At 34.8% G+C, this 23,604-nt stretch overlaps 1 protein-coding gene across 4 annotated transcripts in view; it reads right to left on the bottom strand.

Annotated features, from left to right (window-relative positions):
* LOC149796087 (roundabout homolog 2-like) overlaps positions 1-23,604 on the bottom strand; it is a 394,782-nt gene that overhangs the window by 262,434 nt on the left and 108,744 nt on the right. The gene's annotated exons all lie outside the window — the stretch shown is intronic.

The raw sequence follows: 23,604 nt of genomic DNA, 5'->3' as shown, positions 1-23,604 counted from the left end.
ACAAAATATGAATTAGGCACTAAAAAAATCATGCAGAGTAAAAATAAAGTGTGTCAAATTTGGTTTCCAATGTTGCAAATAGGATTCCAAGTGCAGAGACCACTGCATGTCACACTCCAAAATTTGGGGGACATAACATTTAGAGGGACAAATGAACAAAAAATAATAATGTACTAACAGTGCTGCAAAAATGGGGTAATCTTAGTTGCTTTGTTGACCATTTCTGCACCTTAACATTATTGTCAGCATTGTTTTGTTTTTCTTGGACATTTAAATTACTGCAATAGGTTCTAGCACATGCTCATGTGACTCGTGGGGAAAAAAATGTAGACTTAGGATATCTGGATAACCTGAAATCAACTGAAACTAACATCATTAAAACATTGCAACTTGGCCAAAAAATATAAATCCTGAATGTTTACATTTCCAGTTGCACAGTTTTAAAATAGATATTCATTGCGTCCAGCATTTTATCACATTCATGCCACTATGACCCTTGTTAGCACCAAAAAAGGTGACACAGATGGACATAATGAAAACATGTACAGTATATACTTGCTTACTGGTCCAACTGCAAACAATACAGAGCCTGACTGGCAATAGCATGATGTGCCTGCAGATAAGGGTCCATGTTGTTTGTAATACTGATTACTCCCAACAAACCCAGCTCTGCAGGTGCATTATGTGATGGCAGATCTAGGTCTGTGCAGTTTGTTATGAGTAATCAGTTAAACCAACATCATAAACCCAGCTCTGCAGGTGGATTATGTGATGGCAGATCTAGGTCTGTGCAGTTTGTTATGAGTAATCAGTTGAACCAACATCATAAACCCAGCTCTGCAGGTGCATTATGTGATGGCAGATCTAGGTCTGTGCAGTTTGCAGTTGGACTCTTCATGCAAGTGTCTATATAGTGAAAGTGCACTTTTTGCCCCAAAAAAATTCCTGATGAAAATTGGGTCAACATTTGGGGAAACTACAAAATATTGCCTGCGCTCAGTGTAGTATACTGGGTTTGCATATTTAATCATCATACTTTTAAATAATACATTTTACAAGATACTTTTACCAGTTATTGGATGCAAAGTGATTCTTCATGGTCCTTATTAGTCTTCTTTCAGTTTCAAAACAAATGAACACATGAACTGTTACTTAATGTGTAAAATAATTATTGCAATTAATGTGTTAATTAAGTTACAGAGATGACCGTGATTGTTAGTAACAACTTCTCTCACACTGTTCCCAGTGAACACTTCAAAAATTGAGATTTTAGACAAGGAGATGTGATTGCATGTTATTGTCTGTTCCAACTAAAAACTTTAAACTGAGATTTTAAACAATGAGATAAAACTGAAAGACTGTGCACAATGGGATGTGATTAAAGGAGTTTAAACAATGGGATGTGATAGAGCCAATTTAAACAATGGGATGTGATAGAATGGGATGTGAATGACAGAATTTAAACATGGAATGTGATTGAGAGACTTTAAATGGGATGAGACTGAAATACTTTAAATGGGATGTGATAGAATTTAAACAATGGGAAGTGATTGAAAGACTTTAAATGGATGTGACTGAAATACATTAAATGGGATTTGATTGAAAGACTTTATATGGGATGTGATCGAGAGACTTTAAATGGGATGAGACTGAAATACTTTAAATGGGATGTGATAGAATTTAAACAATGGGAAGTGATTGAGAGACTTTAAATGGGATGAGACTGAAATACTTTAAATGGGATGTGATAGAATTTAAACAATGGGAAGTGATTGAAAGACTTTAAATGGGATGAGACTGAAATACTTTAAATGGGATGTGATAGAATTTAAACAATGGGAAGTGATTGAAAGACTTTAAATGGATGTGACTGAAATACATTAAATGGGATTTGATTGAAAGACTTTATATGGGATGTGATTGAAAGACTTTATATGGGTTGTGATTGAAAGACTTTATATGGGATGCGACTGAAAGACTTTAAATGCGATGTGATTGAAAGACTATGAATGGGATGTGATTGAGAGACTGTAAATGGGATGTGATTGAGAGACTAAATAGGATGTGACTGAGAGACTTTAAATGGGATGTAACTGAGAGACTTTAAATGGGATGTGACTGAAAGACTTTAAATGGGATGTGATTGACAGACTTTAAATGGGATGTGATTCAAAACTTTAAACAGTGGGGTGTGATTGACAGACTTTAAAAAATGAGATGTAGACACTGTTATAAGTTTGCTCAAATCTGTTGGTGGGTGGGTGGGTGGTAATGCATAACTGAATATAAGTGGCATTAACAGCACATTGCATGTTTGCCCCATCTTTAATGATACTCTTTGCTGGCAAATAACATTAAACTTTATTTACATAAAATTACTTATCAAGCATACTATGAGAATGACATGCAAACTTTAGAACACAGAATCTTAAAAAAATTGTGTGACCATAAGTCCAAGGCATCCACAATGTTTGGTCAAGGAACTTACAATAAAATTAAAGTTTTGTTTGAAAACTCATTTTTCTGTGGCCCACAAAAATCTTTATTTTGGGATCATTTGACCCCAAGATTGATATACCTCATTCATACTAGAATGGAAGTCAAACATTAGTCAATGTAAGTTTGCAAGCACTAATGTTATTATGCAAAAATCTTTTTTCTCTCAATGACCTTGACCTTTTAACTTCCAACTCAAAACTCAAATTACTTCTTTCCTGCCCAATATACATGTAATACACTAACGTTGGTGAAGATGCATGGTCAAGAATTCAAATGAAGAGAAACAATATTTTATTTTGTGAGTCACAGTAACCATGTCCATTGATTGTCTGATCCCCCTAAAAATGTTGCTTCCTCACCCGCAGCTTCATGCTATCCACAAAGCCTGGTAACTGTACATTGTTGACCAGGCCAACTGTTGTGGGGAAAACCAAAATAGGCAATGGCTGGACAACTGCATAAAATAACACACTTTGCCTTATGGAATGTACATAAAAAGGCACAGATAATTTACACAGTCTGTGTTGTCCAAGTTTCAAAAAGTCAGAAGAATAATACAGGCAGATAGACTGAAAAACTAATGGTGTCAGCTGTTTACACCCTAGTGGGAACATTTGCCATAGTAAATGGTGGGTGAATAACTTGAAGCATGTAAAATAGTTTGATGGACAGCATCAGCTTCAACTGCCTTATAACAAATTATTTTACATGTGCCAACAATGCAAGCAAAGCAAAGGGGAAGTGAAAAATGTAAACTTTCTCCATGTGAGTACCCCAAACATGATGCCATCCTCACCCCATTCCCAAAAACTCAAACTTTGCTTTTTAATTTTGTACTATATGCAAAATCATGACGTGATGTATGTTAACTGGATCAAGTTGAAGGATATGCATATATCTTCTTCTGTGATTTCAAATAATGGCTGACAAACAGCATTGGCGATCCTAACAGAAAGTGGCATAGAAGCAATAATTTAAAATATGCAGTGTGAATAAAAAAGATGGGCACCTCGTGTCCACTGTCCAAAACTAACAACCAAGATATGGGCACCCAGTGTCCACTTGACCAACACTAAGACCAAGTGATGGCACCTAGTGTCCACTGACCAACACTAATACCAAGGAATGGGTACATAGTGACCATTGACCAGACCATGAGATGGGCACCTAGTGTCAACTGACCAGAACTAATGCCATGAGATGGGCACCTAGTGTCCCTTGACCAACACTAACACCACTGAGACAGGCACCTAGTAGCCAATACTAATACCAAGAGAGAGACATCTTGTGTCCACTGACCATCATTAATGCCCATAACCAAAGCATTCAAACATATCTCCAGCCAGCCTTTTTAGATGCTGACAGCTGATGATTTCAGTGATATCCATTAGTAGCTAAAATTGACAAAATTTTACTAAATATATTTGATTAACCTTTAATTGTGAAATACAGTCAAAACAGAAGTATATGTAAGGAGGAAAATGAGCAATGACATTCATTCTGATCTTGAAGTCATCTTCACTTCCTGTGTTCCTGTTGTAAGTCTGCAGACATGTTTTATGTTGTACATCGATATTATTCAACAGGTAAAAACATTTGTTTGGACTGTTCACTGGAAACAGAAAATGCTCATTTTTTAACTATACATGTAATATTATTCTGGAACTATTCTGAATTATTCAAAGGAGTTCTGGACAATGCCATCTTGACAACATCATGATTCCTGGCAAACCAGCACATTTCCAACTTTGAAATTTACGCAGAACTTTTCATTCTTTATGACTTTCATAGAGCTTTATCAGGATTATTTTGGATTCACTTCATATTAATACTGCATGTTCCTCCCACATTTTCATTTACAACATTGAAAATGAAATTATTTGTCAAGTTTTACAAAACTTGCTGGCTTTTTTTTCACTCTGTTACTTTGTGACCATTGAGTAATAGCAGTCAAACCCAGAATAAAGCCCTTTACACACATTTGTTACTTTGTGACCATAGAGTACTGGTAATAGCAGTCAAACCCAGAATAAGGCCCTTTACACACATTTGTAAAGGAAAGCCATCTTGAACTAAAGTTCTTGCTTAGAAAAGACTAAGGCCAAAACTGACTGACCTATACAATGCAAGATAGCATGGTTTAATTTGGTTTTCAAATGACCTTGATAATTATGTACAAATTCATGGGTAAGAATGGTCAGCCTGGCATAGCAGGGCTTATAAATCTCAATCAATCCCCAATTGAAAAGGTGCAAGTTGCTCAGTACAGGTAGGGATTTAATAAAGTAAGAAAGGTTAGGTTGGAAAATATAATGCATACCTGTTAAAATTTCTGCACCAATGTCTTAAATTTGCACAAATCAGCAATGTAATGTACTAAAATAGACACTTACATAACACAAGCCACAATGAAAACAGTTAACATATATCTCTGCAATGATGCAGTCACTCTTGACCAATAAACAATGGGTGGTGCTTGGTCAGGAATATAGGAAATAAGGTACTGATGGACAGGTATAAGAATGAAAGCTAGAAGTGAAAGAGTATCAATCAATGATTTTGTCCCTTTATACAATCAATGATTTTGTCCCTTTATACTCAGACCAATCTGGCTACTATAGTGGTATAGTGATACAAGAACCCCAACCAGCAGAATCACCCAGTCTTACTTGAAGCTGAAAATTCCATTAGAAAGTGCTGGTGGAAAGCTCCTTCTTGTGAGATGCCAAGTCAGGAGCTTTTGCAACTGTTGCCAGTAATTTGTTCCACATCCCTATTGTGCCTGGAAAGAAGCTGAACCTTAAAGAGTTTGTCTCTGCCAGACTGACAATGTAATAAATACCAAATCCAATTTAAAACTCCATCCAATCATATGAAGATGTCTAAAACTTTAATTCTCTAACACACTTACAGAAATACATGAATGGGTAAATATATTATAAGTTCTTCCGTTGCTGATGGTCCAAAATATTATTTCACAGATGAGTATCATATGTTACAAAATGAACAAAGTTCATGGCGGATGGATAATGTGTTATAATGAGTGGATGCATATGGTTTCATCCACTATTAAAGAAATTAGTACTATTTTTAATTATCTGTAAAGGCGGTTCTTCACATGTTATGTGGTGATGAATTCAATGCCTTCAAGTGCTCATCATTTCAGTGTCAAAATGTAATCCTCTCATAAAAAAGAACACAATCAGATATGATAACCCTTCCCTCTAAACTCACTGCAACCTATTTAGAATACTAATGTATGAAAGGTAATCAGTCTGTATGATAATCCTTTCCTCTAAACTCACTGCAACCTATTTAGAATACTAATGTATGAAAGGTAATCAGTCTGTATGATAATCCTTTCCTCTAAACTCACTGCAACCTATTTAGAATACTAATGCCTGGAAGGTAATCAGTCTGTATGATAATCCTTTCATCAAACTCACTGCAACCTATTTAGAAATCTAATGCCTGGAAGGTAATCAGTCTGTATGATAATCCTTCCATCAAACTCACTGTAACCTATTTAGAATACTAATGCCTGGAAGGTAATCAGTCTGTATGATAATCCTTCCATCAAACTCACAAGAAACTATTCTGAAGTCAGGTATGTATCTTGCACTGGTTCAACATGAAAGGGCCAAGTTCAAATATACATAATGCACTGGTTCAACATGAAAGGGCCAAGTTCAAATATACATAATGCACTGGTTCAACATGAAAGGGCCAAGTTCAAAGAAAAAGAGGAGCCATAATTCATTAAAAGTTTGAATGAAAAAGCTTTAAATCAAACTTAACATACAAATTCTTAACATAACATCTCTTACCAAATTGGCCTGAATGCATTAAATTCACAAAAAGGTATCATGCTGAAAAATAAATAATCACAGACATACCTGACATGGCAAAAGACATTCATGAAAGAGCAGACATCTATGACAGGGCAAATAGATATGGGCAAGAATTTATGCTACCTCAATAACATGTGATGGCCAGGCAAGTTCTGTTACTCAAAGACCGAAGTTTTAACATGGCCAGGCAAGTTCAATGTTACTCCATGAGAAAAGAGGTTTTAACATGGCCTTGCAAGTTTATGGCATGGTTCTTTAGCCATCATGCATTGTCATTCACAAAGGTTATCTCGCAAAATCTGTGTGACAAAATGGCAGAAGATTCTGAAATGCATTCTTGAATCAAGGCCTTTCAAAATTTAAAAAATGGATGCTGACATGTCATACACTATGGCCAAAGTTATTAAAAATATTTCAACAATTTCCTTTTTTAAAAATCTGGATGAATTTGACAGCATCTGCTGACATTAATGTTTTTCAAATTGCTTTGAACAATACCAATATGGCCACTGTTACTATAAATATAAAACTCTTAATAATTAAAATTGCTCAACATAATTTGTCAAAAGTTTAGAAAGCATGTTTTCAAATTCGTGCAAATAATACCACAATGCCATCAAATATGACCAACATTACTGAAAAAAGGCAAACCATGGAATGACTTCTCAAAAACTGCTAGACAGAATTTGACCAAACATAATGCATCATGGGATAGAGGAATTTACAGTTTATACAAATCATGTTGATCCACCTTCACTTATGGCCACTATTATAAAACATACAAAAACCTTTAAAGAACTTCACAAAACCTTCTCAACATTCCTTAAATATATCTGACAAATGGCAACCTGATATTATAGGCATGCAAGTTTATGCAACTGATGCAAATCCATCATCCACAATTATAGTGATAACTAAAAACAGAAAACCATTCTGGTTTCAAACATATTTTATTGAAGAGAAGATACGAAAAAAATGTATACAATGCAAACAGACTGAGGACCTCAACTTAAAATTTCCTCTCCATCGTGAACATAATTAATTAAATAATAAGCAAGCAATCAAGAGTTGTGAAAAAAGTCAAGATGGATGACAAACATAAAATGAAGCAAGAAGGATAAAGGAAAGAGAGGAGTGATGGGATAGTGTTTGGATTGATCTGGTAGGTACAAGTTTCAAAGCCTTATTGGACTTCAACAAAACAATTATTTTAAAAAGTCATTCAACAGAATCAGGCCAAATCTGGCAGCATCCTAGCAAAAATGCCTTTCCAATTCATAGAGATGATGCCAATTCACCATAAAATACATCTGTTGTTATTCAGAAAAAGAAAAACCTTTAAATAGCTTGCCACAATTCAATGGATTCCGACAGAACATGCCTTACCATGAAGCCTGCCACAATTCAATGGATTCCGACAAAACATGTCTTATGATGATCTTTCAAGTAGAATCAACACCTATCTTTCATCAACTCAACTCACAGCCGCTATTGCCAATGATAAAGTTTTTTATATATATTTTTGTTTTGTCAGTTTCAACATGCTATTTGGCAATATCATATTGAGAAAGTGGAGCTAACTGCATTTCCAAGGAGACACCAATGCAGACAACCCAGGCATGTACCGAGGCCATGACCATTGGAATTACAAATCTTTCACTTGACCAATGGAGCTACAGCACCTATAGATAGAAAAACCTGTCATTTAAATAATTTATTCTAAAACAATGCTAAACATAATTCGACCTTGCTTGGAGACCTTTCATTATTGAACAGAGAAGCTTTTTAATTTACGAAAAAAAAACATTTTAAACAGAATCTGATCAATTTTGACAGAAGCATCCTGGCAAATAGGGCCTTGGAATATTGGATACAATTTTATTTGCCATCAAAAACTAGAGAAACCTTGAGCAAATGTTTTCCTAGTATGTAATCAACTGCCCTGGAAGAAATGTCAAGAAAAAGCATTCTAAATGTTTTTACACTTCTCTATTAGGCAGACGTCAGATGAGCAATCTCATAACAATTTTGGCCTTTTGTTGAAAATATATCATCAATCACTTACAAGAAAGGTGTGTAAAACACAACATGCCATGCATTATTTTCAGCCAGAATTTTCATGTATTTTTCCATAAAACATCTGTGTTCAATTACAAAACAAGTATAATGAAAATTTTGTCAAAGCAATTTCATCCCTAATTAGGGTAGTCCACAAGTACCAATTACTGAACTCCATGAACCAAATTAACTACTAAATTATAAGCACATAAAGTGTTATTGCCAAATTGCCTTCATTACCTATCCCCCAAGTTGGTCTATACAGTACAGTCAACAGTGGCCTGGAATATGCCCAAAACTATGCAAATCTTTTACCAACATGTTCAAACAACTAAAATAATTATTAATAACATACTGTTGCTTATAATGATCTTTTAGTCTGAGAACATCTTTTTGTGACTTTGAGCATCTAGGCAAACATTTCAACATCCACACTGGAAAGGAAAGTGGGAAGGCACATGGCTTAGTGCATATATAAGGTAGGTTCAAAGGTCAGACCATAGGCAAGCAAATTTTACTTCCTTCCCCATACCATGGAAATGGTTTTATGGCCTCTAACTTCAGTCTGGGTATAACTAACCCATCACAACATGCTCATGAAGGTGACCAGCAGTAACAATGACCAATGAAACTGCCCAGCAAGCAAAACTGACCATCACAAACACTTTAATTGGAGAGAAGGATGGTTTCTTTCTGTTGCTCTTGGTTTTAGCAGCAATTTTTAACACATTATTGGCTATAACATCCGGAGGAAACATGCAAAGGGCACCAGATCTCCAAAAAGGCTGCATCATAGAGGTTCAAGTGCAATGCCATCTTTAGTGTGTATGGTATCTACATATGTATCATTTTATTGACAATAACAAGAGCTCACCAAGTTCCCAGCTTAACCTGTTAACATTTACCAGTAGTTGTAAACTAAATGCATGCATAAAGCAACTGGCCAGACTAAAATAGTGAAAGTGTTACCAGAACAAAAACAAAACATGTATTAGATGCAAACGCATGTACAAAATAATAATGGCTTAATTAGATTCCCAAAACTTGCATGTACTTGAAACTTGTGCCAAAGCACAATCAAGTGAGTGGGCCCTCTATACAGCCACAGTAAATACTGACCACTTTGGGAGGTACCACCACACTCACTCAGTTCCTTGTATATTCTTCTTACTTTGTCTATATTCTTGGAGAAATATAGTGTATTTTATATAAATTAAGATGCACTGAGACATGTCTTACTTGTGTCTGTCTCTAAGTTGGATATACCACCTGTCTTACTTGTGTTTTGCACAAAGTTGGATATACTACCTGTATTACTTGTATCTGTCACTAAGTTGGATATACTACCTGTATTACTTGTATCTGATACAAAGCTGGATATACTACCTGTATTACTTGTATCTGTCACAAAGTTGGATATACTACCTGTATTGCTTGTATCTGTCACTAAGTTGGATATACTACCTGTATTACTTGTATCTGTCACTAAGTTGGATATACTACCTGTATTACTTGTATCTGTCACAAAGTTGGATATACTACCTGTATTACTTGTATCTGTCACTAAGTTGGATATACTACCTGTATTACTTGTATCTGTCACTAAGTTGCATATACCACCTATCTTACTTGTGTCAGGCATCAAGCTGTTTATAACACCTGTTTTATTTGTGTCAGGCACTAAGTTGGATATACCACATGTCTTGCTTGTGTCGGACACTAAGTTGGATACAGAGCCTGTCTTGTGTCAGGCACAAAGTTGGATACACCTACCACCTGTCTTACATGTGTTAGGCCCTAATCTGGATATAACACCTATTAACAAGAGCATAGGTATTGTTGCATTTCTGAATTTAGTTACATATGAATGAAATGCAAGGAAATTTTAATGCAAGTGACCTTTCTAGATCAGGCCAAATCACGCCTGTTTTCTTTGTCATCCTACACCAACAACAAAAAAAAACCAAGATGGTGAACTCAGTTAACATGTAATGTTATGTTTCGGTCTTAAATCTGTCTTTTAAATTTAATATTCTCTTACCATTTGCAGATATCCAGGAAAATCAAAGAAAACATTATTTTTTTGGGGACAATATCAGGATACAATAACAGCTGAATGATTCAACATGTGTAGTGCTACTTGTAGAAGAGGCCTTTTGATAAGCAAAAGGCTGAAGAGAAATATACTATGTGACTGGTGGCTGCTGATGACATGGAAACTCATATTTTAAAAGACATATACTGCCATTACACAATAAACTTTCCTACTGAATAAATGTTATGTAATTGTTAGGAGAAGCAGATTGTTCATCCCTCTGCCCTGCATATATGCTGCCATTACACAATAAACTTTCCTACTGAATAAATGTTATGTAATTGTTAGGAGAAGCAGATTGTTCATCCCTCTGCCCTGCATATATGCTGCCATTACACAATAAACTTTCCTACTGAATAAATGTTATGTAATTGTTAGGAGAAGCAGATTGTTCAACCCTCTGTACACAGTAAACTTTCCTACTGAATAAATGTTATGTAATTGTTAGGAGAAGCCCACTGTTCATCCCTTTGCCCTGCATATCATCTGATACCACTTACATATATCAGATTTCTCCACTTTAATCCAAACAACCAAAACTTGAGAGAAATTCCACCTAAACAAATCAACTAGAATTTGGATAAGTGCTGCTCACAGTAGGTTCAACATAAACAACACTGTTTATCTTACAGATGCTGTTTAAGGCCATACATATCTTGTACTTCTTCTGACCCTCATGCCTAAAATCAATATATAAAAAAAACCAAGGATGTAGTAGAAACTCCATCTTTTCTACCTTCTTTGTTTTGCTTCTTTCTCTTCAAACTTGACCATATTTATGCAACAAAGCAAGTTATGATTTTATTATACACAATCCCTCACCTCATCACCACTGTTCAAGGAAATAATTTCGTTAACAATTTGATTTCCACCTCAGTTTCTCTTTTCTGGAAAACATCTTAGTTTTGATTTTTACAATTTTTAGTCATTTTTTAGACATCTGTGTTCTTGTGCATTCAAGTTTTTGGCTTGACCAATGTGGGCATGTGAGAATGCTTGCCAGTACCTTGTGGGTCAGTGGTTCTTACTGGGGTTTTACCAGGTTCTTCCTCCAACAGTTACACTGGCTGTCATGCCGCACTAAGAAATGACAGTAAACCCAAAACAACTTTATTTAGCCATTTTTTTCTTGATTTTTACAACAACTTGGTAAAATGACAATCTTAGATGTATGGTAAATTAGATGCATTTGTGACAGGTGGATTGCAGAGGGTCCCACTCCAACTGGCTTGTATAGGGTGTTGAAAAGAGGAGCTGGTACTCTCAGGCCAAAACTTTTCAAAGTGATAATATGGAATGCTGACCAATGAAACTGTTTAAAGGTCTCACAAGTGCCTGACAAGTTGACAAGTACTTGACTGAAATCTGTCCTTCACTGCTAAATTAATGCTTTAGAAAGTAACGTCCCAAGGACAGGGAATCAGGGGAAATAACTCCTGTAAATGATGTCTGAGAATGCTGGACATCGAGTCCATTCAATGTTTGATCAGTATAATGACAAACACCAATTCTGGTTTTGTAATCCAAAAACTAGCTGATCAAGTTGATGAGGTAATAAAACGTAGGGCTATACGGGGCTCCTCGCCATGAAAAGTGTAAAGACTTAAAATAACAACAATGAAACGGTCTTGTTAATAACAAGCCTCACCATGAAAAGTGTAAAGACTTAAAATAACAACAATGAAACAGTCTTGTTAATAACAAGCCACACATCAAATCTGGTTAAAATCCAACAATACCTATAAATGTTATCTTGCAGAAACAAAACTGTTTATACAAGATGGACTTGTTTATGCATGGATGTTTATATGTGGATGGAGGTGATTACTATAAGACTTTGCCACTACATGCCCACCCAACATGGAGATAGTTTTCCTTCACAAACTCAGCCTAAATAGGACCTATTACTCTTTTCTCACAGGTATTGCTGCCTCTGATGAATGGTATACTGGGCAACTTAGGAAAACCTAAGGGCAACATACCAGTGACCCCAACAGAGGGCTAATTTCCCACCAGGCTGATAATTTCCAGCCAGTACAAAAATGCTATTTCTGACTTGATGAAAGAAGCCTTGGGGTGGAACATGTAAAAACCAGTTCCCAAACTGTTTGTATGCCTCATCAGCACAATTTGCAGTCTTCCATCTCATTCCTTTCTACAAGATGTTGAAAGAGCAGCACAACAGCAAATGTTTTACACACTGCAGCAAACAAAAATGTCTTGAACTGATGCCTGATTATTTTATAGGGAAAAAAGCAACATTATTCCCTGTTAAACAAGACACCATAAAACTCAGCTCTCAAGTTTAATTATAACATTGTGTAGGTGATGAATGCACATTTGCAACAAAGTGCTAAGTGCTTCAGGGGTCCATAAGTGTAGTACAAACTACTCAAAACCATGTGTCTCCATTTTAACGCTGGAAAGCATCATTACTGAAATTCTCCTTCAAACATATATAATTTCTACACCTTACGAGAAATGATACAGTGTAAAGTACAATTGTATCTACCATTTGTACACCTTACGAGAAATGATAGTGTAAAGTACAATTATACCTACCATTTGTACGACTTTAGAGAAATAATAGCGTGAAGTACACTTTTATCTACCAATTGTACACCTTAAGAGAAATGATACAGTGCAAAGTACAATTATATCTACCATTTGTACACCTTTAGAGGAATGATACAGTGTAAAGTACAATTGTATCTACCATTTGTACACCTTTTGAGGAATGATACAGTTTAAAGTACAATTGTATCTACCATTTGTACACCTTTAGAGGAATGATAGTGTAAAGTACAATTGTATCTACCATTTGTACAACTTTTGAGAAATGATACAGTTTAAAGCAGAATTGTATCTACCATTTGTACACCTTTAGAGGAATGATACAGTTTAAAGTACAATTGTATCTATCATTTGTACACCTTTAGAGGAATGATACAGTTTAAAGTACAATTGTATCTACCATTTGTACACCTTTAGAGAAATGATAGTGTAAAGTACAATTATACCTACCATTTGTACACCTTTAGAGGAATGATACAGTGTAAAGTACAATTGTATCTGCCATTTGTACACCTTTAGAGAAATTATACAGTGTAAAGTACAATTATATCTACCATTTGTACACCTTTAGAGGAATGATACAGTGCAAAGTACAATTGTATCTACCATTTGTACATCTTTAGAGGAATGATAGTGTAAAGTACACTTTTATCTACCATTTGTACACCTTTAGAGGAATTATACAGTGTAAAGTACAACTATATCTACCATTTGTACACCTTTAGAGAAATTATAGTGCAAAGTACAATTGTATCTACCATTTGTACATCTTTAGAGGAATGATAGTGTAAAGTACAATTGTATCTACCATTTGTACACCTTTAGAGGAATGATACAGTGTAAAGAACAATTGTATCTACCATTTGTACACCTTTAGAGGAATGATACAGTGTAAAGTACAATTGTATCTACCATTTGTACACCTTTAGAGGAATGATACAGTGTAAAGCAGAATTGTATCTACCATTTGTACACCTTTAGAGGAATGATACAGTGTAAAGTACAATTGTATCTACCATTTGTACACCTTTAGAGAAATGATACAGTTTAAAGCAGAATTGTATCTACCATTTGTACACCTTTAGAGGAATGATACAGTGTAAAGTACAATTGTATCTACCATTTGTACACCTTTAGAGGAATGATACAGTGTAAAGTACAATTGTATCTACCATTTGTACACCTTTAGAGGAATGATACAGTGTAAAGTACAATTATATCTACCATTTGTACACCTTTAGAGAAATGATACAGTTTAAAGCAGAATTGTATCTACCATTTGTACACCTTTAGAGAAATGATACAGTTTAAAGCAGAATTGTATCTACCATTTGTACACCTTTAGAGGAATGATACAGTGTAAAGTACAATTATATCTACCATTTGTACACCTTTAGAGAAATTATACAGTTTAAAGCAGAATTGTATCTACCATTTGTACACCTTCAGAGGAATGATACAGTGTAAAGTACAATTGTATCTACCATTTGTACAACTTTAGAGAAATGATACAGTTTAAAGCAGAATTGTATCTACCATCTGTACACCTTTAGAGGAATGATACAGTGTAAAGTACAATTATATCTACCATTTGTACACCTTTAGAGAAATGATACAGTTTAAAGCAGAATTGTATCTACCATTTGTACACCTTTAGAGGAATGATACAGTGTAAAGTACAATTGTATCTACCATTTGTACACCTTTAGAGAAATGATACAGTTTAAAGCAGAATTGTATCTACCATTTGTACACCTTTAGAAAAATGATACAGTTTAAAGCAGTATTGTATCTACCATGTATCACCATAATAAAATTTACTTCAAACAAGAACATTTGAACTACATATTCTTCTTGATGATAAAGGACAATAGTGCATGTTATGTATATTGGATTTAATATATATATTTAATTTAATTTGTCAGTTTTAAAATTTTTATTCTATTATATGCTATTATAATGTAAATTTATTCACTATAGATGATATTTTTTTTAGGAAATGGTTTGACCTTGACTGTTAATTTATAAACAACAGGTGTTGATCTAAGTTCTGACCTGGGTTCAGAGTTAGTAAACAAAGTTCTATTTTATTTTAAAATGATTGGTTGTTATAAATGTCATGATGGGATTACGTGGGGTTTAAGATGTAAACAGCTTTTTTTAAATTTTATATTTAGAGTAAATGATTGGTTTTCTCAGAGTCACACTGGGTGGATGTGATATTTTACAAATATTTCCTTCTAGAAACTTCCAGGGGATGATCACATGACCCTTGTTGATGTTTTAGAAAGCCCATATAACTCAATGTTTGAGAGAAATAATTTTTAGTAGAAGTTAGGCAGTTAGAGTGCTATGTTGTGCTGTTTAGAGTTATTTCAAATTACTTGTTTGGAGTTATTTCTAAATACTTTGATTCAAAAAGGATTAATTCTGTTATTTGTCTGGAAATATTTTGAAGAGTGCTCACACAGGGAAAGACATTGCTTACAAATTCAGTTTGGATTTCCAACACCGAGTGCCATTATTTGTATTTCTACAAGGAACTGTAGATAAGCACAGTACTGAGTACAGCCTACGTCATCGTCATCCATCTTGGATTTTACATCAGGATTCGAATTTGAAATTATTAGAACATTTATTACTAGGACTTTTGCAATTTAATTCGTGGATTATTCTTAGATTATTTTTGGATTTGATTCTTGAAACCATAAGTTCTTCTTTTTTTATATACATTTTTACATAATTTTCCAGGAAAATAAATTATTTGTTAAATTTTAAAAAGCTTGTTGTTTTCACTCTTTCTGTGTTACTGTTTATTTGAGCCTAAACACGTAACATGCAAAATAAGACTTATTTAAAAAAATTAGTTTAAAATGGAAGTAAAGAAATAGACAACTAGCCTCATGTACATGTTTGTTTGCAATAAAAATGTGTGACAGTTGTTTTCTTCAAGCAATAAGATATTTTATCCAAGTATGTTTATGTAAAATATGACGTACATATAATACTTAGTAAATGTATGGAAAAAAAATAGCATTAGTTATTCTCGAATAAGCTGACTTTTCTGAAAATGTGTAATTGTGTATGCTGGCAATCATTTATGTTACCACATGCCAATTTAATGAACTGCCTTCCAGCCAGGCATCCCCTGTAGTCAGACCAAACAGACAGTAAATATTTGTACTTGGCAGAGAACAAATTACAAAATTCTTGAGGGTTTTCTCCCTGCTAGAAGCAGATTGGTTTTCAATTTATTGGGTTTCATTCCCCTATTTACATAAACATTACAATCATAGTAAGGGAGAGTAAAATGCATGCTCCTAAAGAAATGATACTAAACAAAAATTTTGGTTTAAGGTAGATCTTATGTCAAGCATTTAGTATAGCATCAGAGCAAAGGTTGCATGACAACAACAACAACCATCTATAATCACATATGGTTACATGACCCCGAACACCATCTACACCTCTCCCTTGATAACTGGCACACAACGGGGTCCACAAACATAGACTGCACTATGAGCAAGGGTGTGAGTTACCAAGGGACCTCCAAAAGTTGAACATATCCGATATCCGCTTGGACCTCGAAAAAAATGGGGGTTGGGGGTTGGATGGGGGTAGGAAACTGGGCTGTTTAATGACTGAATCCTTGTTTTACAATCACGTTGATAATAACTGTTAATAACGCGCTTTTTTAAACTAAGTCATTCATAATTCTGTATAAATAACATTTATTTTCAAAATGTCCAATGTGTGAAAGATCATTCCAACTGGTTTCAACAACCATCACGTGTATGCAACATCATCTGTGTATTACGTCACTGCTTTTTGTTTTGTTGATTATCATTCCAAGTCGGAAGTCAAAGTAATCAGGGAACTAGACTAACTGTTGATACACCACCAAAAAAGATTCCTTTTTTTCTTCTCAAAGCGACATTTATTTCGTGAGACAATCATCTACATCAAAACTCAATTTTTGTATTGTTCAATTAGTACAATATTGATGTTGTGATTTCACTGGAAGTAATAATGAAACTTATTATCCTTGAGGATGTCTCTAAGTGCCAATTCATGAATTCTCTGAAACTCACTTGCCCACAATTGTCAGTATCTGTGAAACCAAGCTCTTTATTTTATGAAATATCTGTGAAACCAAGTCCTTTACTTTACAAAGTATTGGTTTTGCTTGGTTGCCTTGCTATCTTTGATCACAGATAAGTCAGTTGATTAAAGGTAGTTAATTATGTTATACACACAATAACATTTATAACCGTGTTCGATTGATCAACTGAAGCGAGTTCATCCAAGATATGACCAGGGCCACTAGATTTTAAGTATGTAAGATTTGCATGCCTTTTAACTTTTCTTTTATTCCATCTCCTTTCTTTGATTCAAAAGGCGTAATTAACGTGATAATACAAAGGAGGCCACTTTTAATTCAGTGCAACAATACAACAAATACTTCCACAAGTCAGTTATTAAAACAAGGTTGGCACTTAATTAGGTTCTCAAGGAACTCTTATGGGCATAGCTGCTACGGTAGATTGACACATTTTATATGTAAACACACATTGCATTTATGATGATTTCACTTAAGAAAAACTAAAAATAGAATTAAAACACAAATTTCACTTAATAAAAACTATTTAATTGGCATTTTAAATATTAAAATACTGCCTACACTAGACGTGACATTTTCACTGATAGAAATTTCCTTGAATATCTTTAACAATGGTGTACTAAGAATGTCATTTGGAAGAAAATGTAACCCATTATATGACTTCTTATTAGAAGTTGATAAATTTCAAAATGTTGATTAAAATTTCCAGGTTCCATTTTCGACCATAAAATGAGCGATATATCAACGTTTCAGTGATTTTCTTTAAGTTCAAGAAATAGAGATATGATTTTTTTAAATATTTTTTGGTTTAAAAAAATGGGATCGACGTCTTACCCTGCATTATAAGCTGGTTGGCGAGTTATCAGGGTACAAGTTATTGAGGGAGTGGCATATAATCAGATACGATTACATGACCACAATCACCATCCATAATCAGACACAGTTACATTACGATAATCACCTTCTATAACCAAGCGCAGTTGCATTGTCACAACCACCTTCTATAACCACACATGGTTACACGACCACAATCACCATCAATAACCATATACAGTTACATTACCATAATCACCTATTACCAGATACAGTTATATTGCCACAACCACCTTATAATACCAGATACAGTTACATTACAACAACCACCTACTATTACCAGATACAGTTACATTACAACAACCACCTTCTATTACCAGATATAGTTACATTACCACAACCACCTTCTATTACCAGATACAGGTACATTACCACAATCACCTTCTATTACCAGATACAGGTACATTACCACAACCACCTTCTATTACCAGATACAGGTACATTACCACAATCACCTTCTATTACCAGATACAGGTACATTACCACAATCACCTTCTATTACCAGATACAGGTACATTACCACAATCACCTTCTATTACCAGATACAGGTACATTACCACAACCACCTTCTATTACCAGATAAAGTTACATTACCACAATCACCATAGGTACTCAGATACTATTTATGAATTGAAAGGTTCTCTTTAATTCTTGGCAAAATCTTGCGGTTAAAAAAAAGACATTTCTAAAGATCTCCACCTTTTTATCTACTAAGAGCAAATTAGGATCATTTCTTCTTCAGGAACTACATCATTTCTTCTTAGAAATCTACTGATGCACACACTTAAGTGTTCTCCAGAAGCCTTGAAGTTTTCTCACATTTCTCAGCTTTATGCCAGCCATGCCAAACCTAAACTTTCTAGTGGGTCCATGTTACAACTTATCAAAGCATTTATTATCCACCCAGCTGTATGGATTTCTACTTAATGTAAGTTGTCTAAAAGAGATTCCTTGCCCTGCTATATCTTTGTAATGGACCCATGTTATAGCTTTGCCCTGCTACACCTAACTTTGTAATGGGACATGTTATGGTCTTTCCCTGCTACACCTAACTTTGCAATGGGTCCATGTTATGGTCTTGCCCTGCTACACCTATCTTTGCAATGGACCCATGTTATGGTCTTGCCCTGCTACACAACTTTGTGGCCCATGTTATGGCCTTGCCCTGCTCCACCTATCTTTGCAATGGGCCCATGTTATGGCCTTGCCCTGCTCTACCTATCTTTGCAATGGGCCCATGTTATGGCCTTGCCCTGCTCTACCTATCTTTGCAATGGGCCCATGTTATGGTCTTGTCCTGCTACACCTATCTTTGCAATGGGCCCATATTAATGGTCTTGCCCTGCTACACCTATCTTTGCAATACACCCATGTTATGGCCTTGCCCTGCAACACCTAACTTTGTGGCCCATGTTATGGTCTTGCCCTGCTACACCTAACTTTGTGGTCCATGTTAAAGCTCTTCAAATCAATCATTCCTTACTTACCCAGCCGTTTCCCATGATTAACTAAACGACTAATTTTCACTGCTTTGTACACCTAGTATCTATCATCCTTGCATAAGTGATTACACCATGTGTGTTGACAGATACAATGGTCCAAAAGAACACAACAAAGTCACATGCCGATGTGGTACTGATTATACCATGTGTGTTGACAGTTACAATGATCCCCAAAAGAACACAATAAATTTATATGTTGATGTGGTATTTCTGGTTCTGTCACACACACACACACACACACACACACACACACACACACTGTCACTTTTGTACTACTTGTGCTGGGATACCTAAGGCCTAGTACTGTCAATTGGATGAAAATGTTAAAAATATTGAAACATACAAGATGTGAAATGCAAAAGAGTACATCTGGACCTATAGATTAGTCTAAACAATTTGACAACTAGTCTAATCAGTGTATCAAGGGACATGTGGACAAGTAGTCTAATCAGTGTACCAAGGGACATGTGGACAAGTAGTCTAATCAGTGTACCAAGGTGCATCTGGCTAACTAGTCTAATAATTGAACGAAGGACATAGTCTAATCATTGTACCAAGGCTCACATTGACAACTTGTCTAATCAATGTACCAAAGCAAATCTGTACAACTAGTTTAATCATTTTACCAAAGTACATATGGACAACTAGTTTAATCATTGTACCAAGGGACAGGTTTCCAACTAGTCTAATCATTGTACCAAGGCACATACTGACAACCAGTCTAATCATTGTTCCAAGGCACATCTGGATTACCAATGCATTAAGTATACCAACTTTCAGGGGCACATCTAGACAACAAGTCTAATAATAAGTATACCAACTTTCAAAGGTACATCTAGACAACAAGTCTAATAATAAGTATACCAACTTTCAAGGGCACATCTAGATGACAAGTCTAATAAGTATACCAACTTTCAAGGGCACTTCTAGACGACGTCTAATAAATATACCAACTTTCAAGGGCACTTCTAGACGACGTCTAATAAATATACCAACTTTCAAGGGAACTTCAAGATGACAAGTCTAATAAGTATACCAACTTTCAAGGGCACCTCTAGATGACAAGTCTAACAAGTATACCAACTTTCAAGGGCACTTCTAGGCGACAAGTCTAATAAATATACCAACTTTCAAGGGAACTTCAAGACGACAAGTCTAATAAGTATACCAACTTTCAAGGGCACATCTAGATGACAAGTCTAATAAATATACCAACTTTCAAGGGCACTTCTAGGCGACAAGTCTAATAAATATACCAACTTTCAAGGGCACTTCTAGACGACAAGTCTAATAAGTATACCAACTTTCAAGGGCACATCTAGACGACAAGTCTAATAAGTATACCAACTTTCAAGGGCACATCTAGACGACAAGTCTAATAAGTATACCAACTTTCAAGGGCACATCTAGACAACAAGTCTAATAATAAGTATACCAACTTTCAAAGGTACATCTAGACAACAAGTCTAATAAGTATACCAACTTTCAAGGACACATCTAGACGACAAGTCTAATAAGTATACCAACTTTCAAGGCTGTATCTGGACTACTAATCATGTTGGTGTATGGAAACACATGTGAACTACCAGTCTAATCAGTGTACCAAGTTTGAAAGTCACATCTGGACTACCAGTCTAATCAGTGTACCAAGTTTGAAAGTCACATCTGGACTACCAGTCTAATCAGTGTACCAGGTTTGAAAGTCACATCTTGACTACCAATCTAATCAGTGTACCAAGGCACATACTGACAACAAGTTTAATCAGTGTACCAAGTTTGAAAGTCACATCTTGACTACCAGTCTAATCAGTGTACCAAGTTTGAAAGTCACATCTGGACTACCAGCCTAGTCAGTGTACCAAAGCACATATTGACAACCAGTCTAATCAGTGTACCAAGTTGGAAAGTCATATCTGGACTACTAGTCTAGTCAATGTACCAAGTTTTGAAGTCACATCTTCACTATAAGTCTAATCAGTGAACTAAGTTTAAAGGTCACATGTTGACTATTAGTCCAATCAATTTTATATTTGGAGATAACAGTGTATCAAGGAATCCAAATTTTATTTTTGGAAATAACAATATCACAATTGCATGGATATATATATAAGGAAAAGAAAGAATATCTGCTTCATTTTGTTACCAAAATATTGTAAACAGAAGATGCCCATCTCAAGGTACAATGTAATTTGAGAAAAAGTTTTTAATTAATCAACATTTAGACCATAAACCAAGAATGCGCATACCAGAATACTATGTTGTGTTCAAACAAAACTGGAACTCGATGAATGATTTGAAAGACAAATTTCTCTGAATTTGCAAATGGAAATCAATTATTAATCATGAAAGTCAATAAATATGTATTTGTCATAACTAAAGCAAATAAAGCTAGAACACAATGGGCCTAAAATTAGACTTAATTGAACACATGAACATAAGTTACCACTACTACTGTAGGCCAGGAATACAGAACAGCCAAAGATGGCAGCCAACTTTCTCAATGTGCGTCAGACTATTTGTTTCTGGCATCAAATTCCTTCAGCTCCTTCCAACTGAGGAACAGACAGACTGGATGGAGACTCAACAAAGAAAACAATCAAAAGAGGATAGCCCAAAGAAAGATAAACAATATTCCTTCAGTTGCTGCTGTCCTGCCACAGTTAAGCAGAAATATTATACAGCTGGATCAGAGTGACCTGACACTATGACCCTTCATTCCCTACCCCCCACCAATGGGTAAGGGGGCACTCACCAGTTATTATGTACTTTTGATAGAGAGTGATGTATGTAAGGTGAAGATTGCATTTAAAACGTGCACACTGGAGTAATGTTGATATACCTCTATGCTACATTAATGTAATGTAGTTGACATTTCTTTGGATATTGTACTTTGGGAAATTGTACATGATGTAAGCACAATGCTAACTAAAATGACTGCTCCTTTGTGCTCAAAAAATCAGCCTGAATTAACTGTCTGTAGTTGCCACTAAAATAGGGAAAATGAATTTTGCCAGACTAGACAATACCAGCTTCTGAAAGTGCAATAAATGAATTACCAAATATATAAAATGTATTTAAAAAAATTATCGGCTCTTTTTTTATACAATTTACCTCTAAGTTCAGGAAGTGAAAATGACCAAGTGGAGGTAGCACTTTTTTGAAAGGTGCACATCTGGAGTAAGGGCCAAGCTGTATACTCTATAACCCATATTACACCCATCAATGATACACCAAAATAAAGGGAATTGAAGGTTCTTTGAACTATACCTATACAAGGTCTTTTTTAAATAGCCAGTATAACCAGTGAGGAAAGCCAGGGAAATTCTTTTTCTTTAAAATTCTAACCCTATGCAAAATATGAAACTGTAAAGCGCCACCTAAGCAATTAATGTTTGGGTCTATCTCCTGTCAGTTTTTATTGACTCTTTGCATCTTCTGAATGAGATGCTTACAGCACTCAGGTCTATATAAGTCTCCAACAATTAAGATGCAAGTATTTTGTTGGTTCTAATATAAAGACATATATCACAATGTAAACACAGACTAGGGACTAAAAATGCTGAATCATGAATTCTATTTGGCTTCAGTTTTACAATGCACAAGCAGCAGCTTTTATACAATTTCACATGTATAAGCTTGTATACAATGTTACATGTATTAGTATTTATACAATGTTACATGTATTAGTATTTATACAATGTTACATGTATTAGTATTTATACAATGCTACATGTATTAGTATTTATACAATATTACATGTATTAGTATTTATACAATGTTACATGTATTAGTATTTATACAATGTTACATGTATTAGTATTTATACAATATTACATGTATTAGTATTTATACAATGTTACATGTATTAGTATTTATACAATGTTACATGTATTAGTATTTATACAATATTACATGTATTAGTATTTATACAATATTACATGTATTAGTATTTATACAATGTTACATGTATTAGTATTTATACAATGTTGCATTGTATTAGCTTTTACACAATGTTACATGAATTAACTTTTA

The sequence above is a fragment of the Sinohyriopsis cumingii genome, chromosome 7 (assembly GCF_028554795.1).
Source record: "Sinohyriopsis cumingii isolate HCF-2022 chromosome 7, ASM2855479v2, whole genome shotgun sequence".
Taxonomy (NCBI): Eukaryota; Metazoa; Mollusca; class Bivalvia; order Unionida; family Unionidae; genus Sinohyriopsis; species Sinohyriopsis cumingii.
The sequence above is the reverse complement of the archived record's forward strand: the minus strand, read 5'-3'. Positions and strand labels throughout refer to the sequence as shown.